Raw genomic sequence first — 9,853 nt, 5'->3', positions numbered from 1 at the left:
CCTGTTATGGAAGGTTTGCTCATGCTCCGAGTCATGTCCCGGCCTCGCCTCTGATTCAGTGTTTTTGTGCGGCCGTCTGTTTAATAACAGTCTTACTGTACCGCACATGTGCAGACCTCGACCGCTGGCACGCACGCACGTACACACACACACACACGCACTCACACACGCACGTGCACACACATGCGCACACACACTCACACACACGCGTGCACACACACTCACACATGCGCACACACTCACACGCGCACACACACGCGCGCGCACACACACGCACACACACACAGGCACACTCTACACACACTCACACACACACACACGCACACACTCACACACGTACACACTCACACACACGCACACACACACGCACGCACACACACACACACGCACACGCACACACACGCACACACGCACGCACACACATACACACACACACACGCGCACACATATACACACACACTCTCACACACACACACACACACACACTCAAACGCATGGTCATGGGGAAACGCCCTCGGCCCGAGGAGAATATGCGCGGATGCTGCTATTACTGGAGAGCTCTGGGAGTGATTGAGGTCTCAGCCGTTCTGTTTATATTCTGATTTATTTCCCCCCCCCCCAGCAAAACTGGAGAGCCTCACTTTAAAACAGAACTGATGTGAGGTGTTCAGAGAGCCTCTCTCTCTCTCTCCATCTCTCTCTCACACATTCTTCCTTCTTTCTCTATCTCTCTGACACTCATTCTCTCTTTCTTTTTCTATCTCCTCTCTCTCTGCGTCGCTCACTCCTCCTTCTCTCTCTCTCTATCTGACACTCCTCTCTCTCTCTCTCCCTCCCTCTCTCTCTTTGCAGGGTTGGGCTGGAGCTCATGTCTTTCTCCACCCAGTTGTGGAGCTGCTGTGGTGAGCTGCCCTGACCCCTGGACTGGGAGCCAGCACACCCAGGTGCGCTTTACTGGCCTAAACCAACAAAAGAATACCGTCATTCACATCTATGCACTGTCATTTCTCTGTTTATTATACATGCATTATGTAATCAGCCATTTTCCAATTACCCAATGCCAGCCCGCAGCAGATGGGCTCCCCCCTCTCAGTCAGGTTCTGCTCAAGGTTTCTTCCTGTTACCAGCCAGGGAGTTTTTCCTTTCCACTGTCGCCCTTGGCCTGCTGTTGGGGGGCTCAGGCCCGGATCTCAGTAAAGCTGTTTTGTGACAATGCCATTTGCTATAAGTGCTATACAAATAAAATTGAATTGAACTGAGAGTGTGTGACCCACAGACAGGGGAAGCAGGTAAATAAAAAGTAATGGGAGGGGGGAGGGGTGTAGTTAACTGTAGATTTTGGCTTATTTAGAGGCGCCACTGCTCAATAACAGTTGCTTACACAATACAGCTATAGTTACAAGAATTATGGAAAAATGTTTCTCTGAGAGAGAGACATAAAACAGGGTGGAAATGAGCGGATGTGTACGCACACATGGACCTGGACCTGCATTATGAGTGCTTGTTTAGGAGCTGGAGAAATCTCCTCTGATACTCCGACCATGTTTATCCAGATGACCAGTAAGCAGAGCAGAGCAGAGGTCTTTGTTTTTACAGCCTCCCCCCCCCCGCCCCTCCTTCAGACTGGCCCCCTAAAACGGGCTGTTTTGGGGGAAGAACGCGCCTCATAATCCTGGAGCAGAGACTTGTACACGGAGCCCAAGAAAAGCTACGGGGCAGAAACTGAAAGTTATTTTTTAAAAACTACAGTTTAACTGTCACTTTTCAAATGTTAACAGTCCTCACTTCAATGTGGCCACAATCACCTCTGCCAGGCCCTCTTCTGTTTGATAAAATTCACGGCCTTTGTTGATAAGCACCTCAGATCTGCGGGCCTGCATGGACCAGTATGATACTAAAGGAATCCCCCAGGCACCAGATTTCGCTTCGTAGACGTGTTTTGTGTTTGGGAACCACAGAGCTTTTTGAAGGCTTAGCTCAGTGGCCACATTTAAGCGGGGCCTGATCTATAAATATGCGTAATAGCAGGGAGAGAGACGGAACGGGGAAACAGGGCTACCCGTTCGGCAGCTGGAGGCGATCCCGCTCCTGGTTTGGGCCGCGCCGGGGGGGACACGCCCATGTTGTTCTGGCAGCGTGGGGTCCGGGATGTGGGATGAGGGGGCGAGGGTGAGGGCGAGGGTGAGGTCGGAGTCACGCGGACGCGAGGGTGAGAGTCCCCGGGGCGGGGAGGGGGGGGGGGGGGGGGGGGGGGGGGGGGCGGCGGGGGGGGGGGGGGGGGGGGGGGGGGGGTGGACAGCTTCGGTGTGGGGTGCGGCGCGTCACCCCACAGACCCTCTGGAAGGGATCCCAGGCCCGGGAGAATCCAGATGTCACGTGCAGAGCACGACCGCTCACTTTCAATTCCTTCCCCTCTCGGCTTTCTGCATGATTCCTGTGTGGCTGAAGAAAGAATGAAAGACTGAAAAGGAAACAAATTTATTCTTTCTTTCTTTCATTCTTTCTTTCACATACAATATGCACACACAGGATCATGCAAGCTCCTCTCTAAGTACTCGATTTTATTCAGATTCTGGTGGCTCATAGCAGGGACTCAACTGAAATCATATACTCAAGTCTATCATATGCTTGGTGTTTTGGAACGTGGCACGTGAAAAAGTTTTGGGGTCGCCGAGTTTGGCTGCAAGGTCAAAGGTCAGTCATAAATTTTGAACTATTTTGAACGCAAACAGTCTCATTAATTAACAGGTTTTTTTGTTGCAATATGCATTCGGGTTCTCAGGTTTATGCGACAGCCACTAAATCCACATAAACCATGAGCCAATTACATTAAATTACACTACATTACTCGCACTTGGCAGAATTACAGAGCGACTTCCAAAAGTGGCGAACGTCAGTGTTAGTCTCTGGAGTCAAAAAAGGAAAAGAAAACGGGTAAAGAGGGCCAGGGGAGCCATGAAGAGGCAGGTCTTTGATTTGTGTGGGAAGATGGGGAGGGTTTCTGCCGTCCCAACTGTCGTGGGAGGGGCCTGAATAGACTGGAAACATCAATGGGAAAGGCAGGTAGGCAGGAAGTGAGTTCTGGTCTGTAGGGTCTGACTGGTTTGTAAGGTCCGATTATCTCTTCAAGCCGTGACTTTGCGGTTTTTGAACTTGATGCAAGTCGATATCAGTAGCCAGCAGAGGACTATGAATGGTAGAGAGACGTGACCAAGTCTGGGGGGGGGGGGCGGCTGGATATCAGGTGAACTGCAATGTTTTGGATGAGCAACCATTTTGTTTCTTAAAGACCACGGTTCTCAAGACCATGAAAGGATTGGCACTCCATAGCGTCATGGTGATGTCATAAGGCAATGAAACCATCCTGGGCAGAAATATTTCAAAACTAAGGAAAGCACTGGTTTTTTTCTCGGATGGATGAAAATGAGACTGTGTCTGAACATTTTTAAGACAGAATCAGAGAGAGGTTGCCCTAAGAAGGAATGAAGACAAAGAGACCGAATAGCTGATGTCTGTTTAAGGTGTTGTGTGAAGCCGAAGAAATGTTTTTTCACCACCCACCCCCCTGACTCTGCAAAATGGAGTGGATGACGAACTACTCAGAAATGAGTCTGCCCTGTTCCAGCCAGCTCTCATGGTGGGTTGGGGGGGGGGGGAGTTCAGGAAGTCTCTCTGTGTTGCTGGTGGGCGAGATTTCTGTGGGGGAGTGTCGGCTGAGATGTCTGGGGGACCACTTCACTGTGACCCGCATACCCAGAAGCACAGCTCATGGGCCCCCCTCTTCAAACTGAACAAATTATAAATGACAGTTAATTCTGTTCCTCATTGTGTAATCAAGGCCTCACATATAATATTTCAAATGCTCAGTGAGGGGAAAAAAAGCTTTTCTCTTTTTTGTTTTCCATTGCAGCTGTTGATAAAAAAAAAATAAAAATAAATAAACTGCTCAAGTCTCAGCTCAGTCTGTGGATCTTGATGACGTGCGTTCTCTCCTTTTTTCGTGTGAGAGTGTAGTAGTCCTATCACACACACCCCCGGAGCACACACAGATCTGGCACATTCTCTCACAGTCCCCAGTGGTTGGGGGAGTTGGGGGGGGGGGGGGAGAGGGGGCGGGGTTCATGGATGTATGTAATGAGGTCGTTCACCGGGGGTGGGAGATGACTGATTCCACTCAGACTCAGATGTGGAACCTTAGAGCAGTGGGTGAGGGGGAGGGTTCACCACCACACCCATGCATGTTTTGTTTTTTTGGGGGGGGGGGGGGCACTGCTCTGGGGTCCACGTTCCTCTTTTTCAAGGGTGGGTCTGAAAAGGAAGGGATGGTTGCTCCATCTTACTGGATGTCAGTTCAAATCTCACTCATCAACATACCATCTCTGCTGTGCAACTGAAGTTGCCTAACCACTGTCCTGTGTCATTCTGTCCATTCCACACTGCCATTTCCCTCCAGCTTAGTAAATAACAGGAAGGACTGTATGCGAAACATCTCCTCTCTTCTTAAGTTTCTCTTCTGACCCTTTCCAGCCCTCTCCCATGTAGACAAGACAGTATCAGATGTGCAGGACACTCAGGGGGTCAGGGGTTGGAGGTGTAAAATTCCAAGATATGTTTCGCTCAGCCCCAAATGTTTTTATTTATTCATGGTCCCCCCTCACTGGTCGGAGGTCGAAGTACCAACCCCCACCCCCCACAGTCTGTGATCACAGCAGCACTGCCCCCCTGTGCAAAAGTGAGTTAGCACTGGACAAAGGCATTGTGTCATCATTCAACTCAATGCTATTTCCTACCCCAACCCCCCCCTCCACCCCCACCTCCAAAATGGACGTCCCATCACCAACCGCTCATCTCCTGTGTCCTCCGGTGGGGCTGCCCCTCACATTTTCTCAGGTTTAATTGTTACCGTGGTAATCATCGGGGCTTATCCTGTCGAGCGCCATGTGTTTCTTGTTATTGACCGAAATGAAGCAATTGCTACACACCACACTGCATGTATTTCACTCCACGCCTCGGGGCTGTTGAAAGGGGCTTAAGAAGAAAAGCGTATTCTCATGGATCAGATTCTACAGACTTCCCGGTAAGAGAGCCATTCAAATTGCGTTGAAAAGGATTTTGATGCAGATCAAACTGCGGGGAACAAATGAGGACTTCCGGAAATCCCAGACCGAGTCTGCATGTTAAGACAGGCACTCCGCAGCCTCTGAGCGATTGGACTGCAAAGACATCAGAGACTTTATGCTTTGGTCCTCCAGACACAAAGCATAAAAGATAACAACAAGCACAACAAACACAGCAGCGATCACAGTTCTGCTGTGTTCAGTTTAGAGGAGATTGTGGAGATTTTATGCTCTAAAAAGAGTGACCGACATTTAGTTGCGCATTTCGGTGCCTTCTATTACTGGGTTTTTTGTTTTTGGTGTTGCATTTTCTTGCCAGTATGAAGCTGCTCACTGGAATAAACAGGGAAACAGAATACATCCAATAAGCTAGCACACACGCTGCTATTACTGTACCTTGTTCCTCAGATCTTCCCGACCAAAAATAAATCCCCAGAAACATCCTGTCCTAAAATATTAATGTTTCGTTTACCTTTTTTTTTTGCGGTGAAGCAAAAAAATATTTTATGCCCCTGCTTTCCTTGACTCTTACATGGCGCACTTTGAGTTTCGTAAACAGACAGATTGAATGGCACCAGGGCTCAGGGGGGCAAGTGTGCCCACAGGGGGGAATTAAATAAACACTCTGGAAGCCAGTTTAAGCGGCTGTCCACCTCTCATCTTCACACACACACACCGAGGGTAAACAAACAGGTCTAACACCAACCTCTTCTGTACTCGACTCTCTTAAAAGAGGCGGACGTAAATTCAAGGGCGTGGCCGGCAAACTGGCACAAGGTCAGCCCCAAATTCCACTGGGGAAAAAAGACCGACTGTGCTCTCCGTGGTGCCGTTTAAAATACGTGCCGAACCACGCGTGCGTGATTGTGTTTGCTTGTACGTACGCATCCGGCAGATCTCCGCATCTCTGATGAGCTCGAACTTCGCTTAATCTTTGTTTTTCGGTGAATGTGTCCCGCAAGCACTGCTCTCTGATTCCGTTACACAGAAACACAAATGATCCACAAAAGATACACCGAGCAGGTCAAAGGGTAGTTGCCCGCACATGATATGTTGTTCTAGGCCCTGGAGGGGGTGGGGTGGGGTGGGGTGGGGTGGGGTGGAGTTGGGGGCCCAATGGTCTGTGAACTCGTGGTAAATATTATTGTCTCGGGGGTCCAGAAACAATATGATAACATAATTTTGTCCTGGGCCCGGGAATTTCACCATGTATAATGCTATTTAAAATCATAACTGTTCAGAAGTAATTCAAATAAGGTTGAGGACACTCACAAGCCATGGGCCTGTAACCAGGATGACAGAATGAGGCCGGGGAATCCCCCCCCCCCTCTAAAAAAGTTTGGGAGTTGGGTGGGTGGACTGTGGGCTAGTGACCCAATATGTCCTGAGTCTTCTTTTATCGCCGGCTCAAACAAATTTGTAATGGGTCAAAAAAAAACATCCCACGATGACCAGCTGGGCTAAGATGGTGGTGGTGAGAGTCCACGGTGGCCGTGTCTGGAAGACTTCCTGCTGGGGAGTTTCCCTGGGGAGTCTCCCTCTCTTCTGTCACTCTATCCACAGTTCTCTCCTCATCTTTCCATGACTGGCCCCACTGCGTCTTTGGAACTGATGAAAAAAAAAGGACTTAGCTCCCTGCTAAGTGCTTTTTGCACCACATTTAATGTCCATGGGCTTTACAAAAGGCAATGATCACATCACAGGGGGTCCTGAGTGATTGGGTTGATAAAGGTAGTCATTGATAAAGACCATATTCATGTTCAAACAAGGCTCCACAGCCGTAGGGCGCAATTGTTTTCATCAGGCAAAGCCTCATGGGACTTGAAGTCTTGCAGACAGGATAATACTAAGCCTACAGATTCTGGTATCCTTCACTGAAGAAGCCAAACAAGGTCATGTTTCCTTCCATTATTTATTATACAATTAAAATCTTCTGTGGGATGGCGGCCAGTTATCCATTTCTGGGTCGAGAAGGGATGAGGAAGAATGCTTTTTTGAAGTAACTGAATGCAACTGAGGAGTAGAATACTAGTGATAGCTCAGGAGAGTGTGGGTAAAGAAAGGAGACTGGTCAACCAGTGTGGAACTCAAGGTAGTCATTGAGTTCTTGGATTGTTGGACGGGTCCCACCAAAGTAGACGGAGAAGGGACCTAGGACCTCGAAGTGGTTTATGATGCTGCGTTCAGGTTGCAGTCCCTTCAGAAGACGTGGTTTGGAATCCCAGCCAGTCAGAAAGTGAGAACTGTTGGTTTTCTGGATGTGCGTGAAGAATAACATTTCCTCTATGGACAGCAAACACCGGAGAGTAGTCGTGGCCGAGTGGTTAAGGCGATGGACTAGAAATCCATTGGGGTCTCCCCGCGCAGGTTCGAATCCTGCCGACTACGTGTTGTGTGTTTTAGTTGCAAGTGATATTTGCAGACTTCCTCATGTATTCTGCAGAAAAGACTTTAACTATGACGCTTGAATTCTCAGGTGTGGTATTTATGTGACATTTTCTTTCTTTTGGCTTCATGGGTTCAAGTCCCACTCCTGACAGCAACTACTAAAGCCCCGCATGCAAGTAGTCGTGGCCGAGTGGTTAAGGCGATGGACTTAAAATCCACTGGGGTCTCCCCGCGCAGGTTCGAATCCTGCCGACTACGCTGTTTAATTCTGAGTCTCGATGGCTAAGAGCAGCTGTGATGCTGTGTCTTCTGGAGGTGTTGGTTTGAATCTGACACTAACATGGAATTGTTGTACTGTGTGCAGAGACTACATCGCTTCTAAGCCAGGAGTATAAAACAAACTTTTGGTGTATTTCAGCACAAGTCTTTGATTGACTTTAGTCACTTTGTTCTCAAGGCCTTGATGGCAGCTTATTGAAAGGAAACCACAAATACTTGCAGACACTGCAGCCCTCCAGGACTGGAGTTTGACGCCCCATCTCTAAGCCATAATAAGAGCCAGAGCAGCCATCTTGTGCTAAGTGAGATGATGACTCATTTTGACCTGGTGCTGCATTAAGGTCCACGCATTTTCTGCAGGCTGGATATTTATGTGTAAAACAAAATATTTATTGTTTTATCCATTAATGTACAGTTGGAAACTGGGTAGACCCCACACAAGGTCCAGTAAGTCTGGTTCTGGCGTGAGAGTGGAAGATGGCAGACAGAGATAGCCTGCGCTGAACTTGTGCCCCTGAGGGGGTTAGACAAACAATGCCCCAACAGCCAGTCAGACAGCAGGGCTCCAGAACGAACACACCCGGCTCTGTGCTCCAGGAAAATACAGGGTCTTGTTACCATGGAAACTCACTTTTATATATATATATGGAAAATAAAGGATTAAAATCGGAGATTCGGAAGTGACGAATCTCCGATTTGGACACTTATATCTGTGTCTAAATGTTGTGCCAAATTCTTTTCTTAGACATATAATTACCATAATCATTTATGTGATTTAACATTTTCAGTACTGTTATTCAGTAGTACAGAAATTACAGCTGATGTCTGTTCCTGAGTTCATATGAGTGAACTGCTGTGGATGTGTTGCAAATTTAGCTTATTGTCACTAATGTAAGCTAATGTGTTGCTAATGTATCCAGCATGGCTGGCGCTAACAAAAGCCTGCATAGAAATGCATTCATGCCCTCTAGGAACGGGGATCTCCACAACTGAATCACCATCCTCAGACTCCTACTTTCCCATAATGCAATACTAATGTTGCCCCAATGTCAGATCGGAATGGGTGAGACCTGAGGACCCTACGTCATGTTACACAGACATACGTGGCAGACAGGGAGAGGTGGATCCACAGGTCGATTATTTCATATGTCACGCAGTTAATAAAAAACACCTCCGGAAGGATGTACTTGTGTTTCCTTGCTCAAGCATCCTTCGGGAGCCTCCTAGCTCCTCGCTCCTAGCTCCTCCGAGGAGCATTCAACGGGTCGGAATATCCTTGAAGATGGTGGACCTCAGTTAATTTCCGAGTCAGGCAAGGGCCGAGTAGACAAGGATGGATAAAATAAGTGACTGGAAAGAGCCGGACTGAGTCTCTTCTGGAGGGCTGTGTTTGACTCTCACTTCTGGCAGCTACCCTTCAGAGAGTGGGAAGGCTTCAGCTGGGCCCTTGTTGACATAGGTAGTCGTGGCCGAGTGGTTAAGGCGATGGACTAGAAATCCATTGGGGTCTCCCCGCGCAGGTTCGAATCCTGCCGACTACGTGGAGTCTATTTTAGGAGTAAGTAATATTAGCAGGGTTGTTTGTGATTATCAAGCGTTTTTGTACACCGATTATCTTTTATGAAATTAATTACACCTGGGACCAGAGATATCCCCCCCAATACCCCCCCCACCCAGGGCTGATAAGAAAAATAATTTCATACAATCAAGATGGGGATTTCATGTTGTGATTGAGATATACTCAGTAGTCCAAAGTATTTTCCACTTCACCAGAATTCACCAGACATTATCATTACACAGCTGTTCATTAAAAACAAATAATTCTGAGGGGGGGGGGGGTCATGCCCCCAGACCCCCAAGAGGATTGCAGTTCTCAGGGTCTATGCATTTCAACCCCCCCGCCCCCCAGCCCCCCAGCCCCCCAGCCCCCCACACACACACACACCCCCAGCCTACTGCGTTTTTGGAAAAACTTTTCAGGTTAAAACTTTGCTTCAGGATGTCAGAACAGTTATGTTTCTGGATGTGACTAGAAATGTGTCACTGGGTAGGCTAAAAAATCAGCTGGG

At 48.3% G+C, this 9,853-nt stretch overlaps 3 non-coding genes across 3 annotated transcripts; all 3 read left to right on the top strand.

The window, feature by feature from the left end:
- Positions 1–7,423: 7,423 nt before the first annotated feature.
- Positions 7,424–7,505, top strand: trnas-aga. The gene has a single exon. It is a non-coding gene; the product is annotated as a tRNA-Ser (tRNA).
- A 176-nt stretch (positions 7,506–7,681) lies between these two features.
- trnal-uaa lies at positions 7,682–7,763 on the top strand. Its single transcript has one exon. It is a non-coding gene; the product is annotated as a tRNA-Leu (tRNA).
- A 1,480-nt stretch (positions 7,764–9,243) lies between these two features.
- Positions 9,244–9,325, top strand: trnas-aga. Its single transcript has one exon. It is a non-coding gene; the product is annotated as a tRNA-Ser (tRNA).
- The last annotated feature ends 528 nt before the right edge of the window (positions 9,326–9,853 follow it).

This window comes from Anguilla anguilla, chromosome 3 (assembly GCF_013347855.1).
Source record: "Anguilla anguilla isolate fAngAng1 chromosome 3, fAngAng1.pri, whole genome shotgun sequence".
Classification (NCBI taxonomy): Eukaryota; Metazoa; Chordata; class Actinopteri; order Anguilliformes; family Anguillidae; genus Anguilla; species Anguilla anguilla.
The sequence above is the reverse complement of the archived record's forward strand: the minus strand, read 5'-3'. Positions and strand labels throughout refer to the sequence as shown.